Raw genomic sequence first — 5,456 nt, forward strand, 5'->3', positions numbered from 1 at the left:
GTACCCCACAAAACCATAATAAAAACTACTGATTAATGAAAAAAAAAAAAGAAAAGAAAAAAGGAATCAAAGCATAACCATACAACAAATCAATAAAACACAAAGTAAGAGAGAAAGAGAGAAAAAGATGGATAAAAGAACTCGATGACCCACAGAAAACAACAAAAAGAACAATAGTCAATTCTTCCTTATCAATAATTAGCCTCAATAAAAGAATTACATAGAAATTATTAATAAGACACTTCCATACCCCACTTTCAATAACAGACAAAACAACCTGATGGAAAATCAACAAAGAAATGATACATTCAGATAACAAAACAGACTAAATGAATTTCACAGACATATACAGATTCTACTCAAGAGCAGCAGAATGTACATTCTTCTCAAGCATACAAAGAACATTCTTCAGGATAGATGCCGTAGTAGGTCATAAAACAAGCCTTAACAAACTTAAGAAGATTGATATCATACAAGTATACTTTCCAATCACAATGGAATAAAACTAGAAATCAATAACAGAAGAAAAACTGAAAAGGAATGAATCAAAAAGAAATTAAAATGGAAATCAAAAAATATCTTGAGACAAATAAAACCAAAAACACAACATACCAAAACTTATGGAATGCAGTAAAAACTGTTCCAAGAGTAAAGTTCATAATAATAGATGCCTACTTTAAAAGCTCTCTCAAAAAAAACCACAATTTTATACATCAAGAAACTAGAAAGAGAAGAACAAAGTAAACCAAATTTAGCAGAAGCAGGGACGTAATGAACCTCAGAGCAGAAATAAGTACATAGAGTATAGAAAAATTATAGAAAAAAAATTAACACACTAAGAGTTGATTTTTTGAGATGAACAAAATTGATAAACTTTTAGACAGACTAAAAAAAACAAAGACCAGATATATAAAATCAGAAATGAAAAAGAAAAATTTACAAGTGATACCACAGAAATAAAAAGTATTCCTATGAACAGTTATATGCAATAAAGTGGATAACAGAAGTGAATAAATCCTTAGAAATATGCACCCTACCAAGACTGAATCATGAAGAAATAGAAAATCAGGATAGACATAATCAATAAGGAGACTAGACCAGCAATAAAAAACCTTCACAACAAAGAAAAGACCAGGGCCAATATCTTCACTGGTGAATTTTACCAATCATTTAAAGAATTAATACCAATTCTTTTGAAACTCTTCCAAAAAATTGAAGAGGAAGAAATACTTCCTAATTCATTTTACAGGGGGATCCAAAAAACTCTGGAATTTATTATTTAAAAATTGTGTATTTATTCTTACATGTTTAAACTTCAGTCACCTTCAAAGTGCTCTCCATTTGATGCAATTCCACTGCTCAAAACAAGTTTTGAATTTGTCAATTCTGATCCCTTTTAGTGCTTCTGCTGTTTTATCATTTCACCTCTTCCACATCAGCAAAATGTTTCCTTTTGAGGACTTTTTTCATCCAAGAAAAAAAAAGATGCTCTGGGCAAGATAAGGTCAACAGTGAGGGTTGGATACAGGGTCATACCATTTTTTTTTTTTTCAAAAACTGCTGAACACTCAATGTGGTGTGGGCAGGTGCATTGTCTTGGTGGAACAACCAGTCACCTGTTTGCCCCCCAAAAATTCACTGTAGCCAAGCGCAGCCTCTCCCGATGCTAGCTGGTACACTGATACCAATGGGTTCCTAGAACACTTACCTAGAGGGGGAAGCCTGTAGTACAAGGGGCCCACCTTCCAAAAAGATAATTCTGTTTTTTGGTGGTCCCCCTCATACGAGACTAGTGTTACCCTGATACCATAGTCAGACAAAGATACCACAAGAAAACTGCAGGCAAGTATCTCTAATGAATACAGATGTGAAAGTACTCAACAAAATACTAGCAGATCAAATCCAATAGCACATTAAATGGATTACTCATCTTAACCAAGAGGGATTTGTTCCTGGGATGCAAGGTTGTTTCAACCTACACAAACCAATTAATGTGATACACATTAAAAAATAAAGAACAAAAGCAGCATGATCATTTCAATAGATGCAGAAAAATTACAGAAAAAAAGTACTGACAAACATTCATGGTTTAAAAAAAAAGAGCTCTCAAGCTAGGAAGTAGAATATAATAAAGTCTGTATATGAAAAGTCCACAGTGACCATTACATTCAGTGATAAAAACTCAAAGCCTTTACTCCAAGATCAAGTACAAGGATGCCCACTCTCACCACTTCTATTCAATATAGTACTTCTATTTTATATAGCACTGCTCTTTCCAGAGCAACTAGGCAAGAAAAAAAATGATTACAACTAATAAGCAATTCAGTAAAGTTGCAGGATACAAAAATCAACTTTGCAATACTATACACTAACAACAAACTATCTGAAAAGAATAAAAAGAGGACACAAACACACAGACAGCCCATGTTCAAGGATAGGAAGATTTAATATTATCAAAAAGTTTATACTGCCCAAAGCAAGTTATAGATTCAATGAAATCACAAAATATCGACAGTATTTTTTACAGAAACAGAAAAGTTCTAAAATTCATATAGCACCACAAAGGATCCTGAAGCAACAACTATCTTGAGAAAGAACAAATCTGAATACATCACACTTCCTTATTTCAAAATAGACTACAAAAACTGCAGTAATTAAAACAGTATGGTATTGGCATAAAGACATATTAGATCAATGGAGCAAAATAAAGAGGCCAGAAGTAAATCCACACATATGGCCAGTCAATCTTCAACAAGAATGTGAAATGGACAAAAATTAGGTTCGTCGATAAATGATTTGGGAAAACTGGCCATCCACATAAAAAACAATGAAATTGGACCTTTATACTATACACAAAAATCAACTCAAAATGTTAAAGACTTAAACTTACAACCTGAAACTGTAAAACTCTTTGAAGAAAACATGAGGGGAAACTTTATGACATTGCTCTGGGCAACAATTTTATGGCTATGACACCAAAAGCACAGGCAACAAAAGTGAAAATTGATAAGCAGGACTATATCAAACTAAAAATGTCTGCAACAAAGGCAACTAACAATGGAGTGAAAAAGTAACCTACAAAACAGAGAAACTATTTGCAAAATCATGTACGTGAAAAGGGGTTGATTTCCAAATTCTCTGAAAAACTAATGTATTTGCATATATATTTTCATGTAGAAAAAAACTAATAAGCAGATTTTAAAAAATAAGCTAAGCACATGAACAGATATTTCTACAAGGGATACATACAAATGACCAACAGATTTATAAAAAGGTCCTTAATGTCACTAGTTAGGAAAATGTGAATCTAAACCACAACAGGATATCACTTCATGCCTGTTACAATGGTTATTAAACCATACACACACCACAATGAATGCTGGCAAGAATGTGGAAAAATTTGTACACCGTTGGCAGAAATGCAAAAGAGTGCAGCTACTATAGAAAATAATATCCAGATTCCTCAAAAAATTTAAAAATAGAACAACCTTATAACCCAGTAATTCAACTTCTGGATATTTATTCAAAAGAATTGACATCAGGATCTTGAAGACATGGGCATTCTTATGTTCATTGCTGCACTGTTTTCTATAGCCAAGATGTTGATTAATGGGTGGACTGATTTTTTTTTTTTAATGTGGTGTATACATCCAATGGAATATTTCTTAGCCTTAAAAAAAAGAATATTTTGCAATATTCAACGACATAGATGAACCTGGAGGATTTACGCTAAGTGAAATAAGCCAGTCTCATAAGGACAACTATTGCATGATTCCAATTTTGTGAGGTATCTAAAATAGTCAAACCCATAAAAGCAGAGAATAGAATGGTGATTGCCAGGTTTGGGAGGAAAGTGAAATGGAGAGTTGTTAATCAATGGGTATAATGTTTCCATTATGGAATATGAATAAGCTCTAAAGATTTGCTATACAATGTTGTATCTAAGTTAACAGTCTATTATACATTGAAAAAGTTGTTAAGATCTCATGATACTGCTGATGGGGATGCAAACCAGTGCAAGCTCTTTGGAAAACAGTGTGGCAACTTCTGAAAAAACTAGAAATTGACCTTCCATGTGACCCAGCATTCTGCATATTGTGAATATACAAGGAACACAAATCATTCTGCAAAAAAAGATAGCTGCACACACGTTTTTTGCAGCACTATTCACAATAGCAAAAGCATGAAACCAACTGTGCTACCCATCAGCTGGACTGGATAAAAAATGTGGTACATATACATAACGGAATATTATGCAACCATAAAGAAGGACAAACATACGGACTTTGCAGCAACTTAGATGGATTTAGAGTCAATAGTACTGAGAGATCTATCACAGAAACAAGGAACAGAGTACCATATGTTCTCACTCATAAGCAGATCTTGAACAATTATCATAATACTATAAGAAAGGGATTGGCAGTAGTGGGAGACTGCCAGGGGAGGGGGGATGGAATTGGCAGTTGTGGAAAATTGCCAGGGGAGGGAGGAGCACACCTCATCAGCAAGGGTACCTGCATAACGAACATTTGTATACCCAACCCTGAATTGTATCCCACATCTTTAAAATTAAAAAAAAAAAAATTTAAGAAATAATTCCAAAAGAAAAATCTCATGTTAATTGCTCTTACGGTAAAAAGCAAAACTACGTTAAGCTAAAAAACTAAACAGCCAAATAAGCCAGCAAGAATTCTCACCCTCTAAGTATAAGGAAACAATATACCAAAAGTATAGAAGTCAGTCAGTCCCAAGCATTTCCTCCCCCCTGAGTCTACTCAAGGTTCCCCAATGGGCCAATGTTTTGTCTTCCAATGTTTTGACTCCTCTACTTGTGACAACTTCAGACACTGTGGCAAGTAATGAGAGATCTGAGGGCAAATGCACTTTAGTGCATAACTCCTGTATGCATAGCATGTGCTGAAAACATGCTGCCGTTCTTTGAATTCTGAATCCACCCTTTACTATCTGTATCACCATGGCTGACTTACTAACTTTACTGAGATTCTGTTTTCACTCGCAGAACAAAGTATAATAGGATAATAATAATAGTAACTTTTTCTATTGCTGAGACAATTAAATAACACAAGAAAACAATCAGAGGCTGTGTCTGTCATACAAATCAATGAATGTTAACTATTGTTATTATTGCCCTTTATTATCATTGTTACAAAGGCCAGCCTGAAAAGACTATTATTATCCCTAGAATGGTAGTTTTTTATACACTAAATCTCACAGGGTGGATGTTTACAGTTGGAATCTTATCATCTGCTAGCTTCGTCTTAAAACGTTACAGCACCATCTAACCTACTGTAATCTTTCATCAGTCCATTAAATGGGCTTTGCTAATTATTATTATTTTTTGTTGTAAAGATGTGGGGTACAATGCAGGGTTAGGTATACAAACGTTGATTATGCAGGTACCCTTGTTGATGAGGTATGACCCTCCCTCCCCTAGC

This window comes from Carlito syrichta, unplaced genomic scaffold (assembly GCF_000164805.1).
Source record: "Carlito syrichta isolate Samal-C Ts95f unplaced genomic scaffold, Tarsius_syrichta-2.0.1 Scaffold301629, whole genome shotgun sequence".
NCBI lineage: Eukaryota > Metazoa > Chordata > Mammalia > Primates > Tarsiidae > Carlito > Carlito syrichta.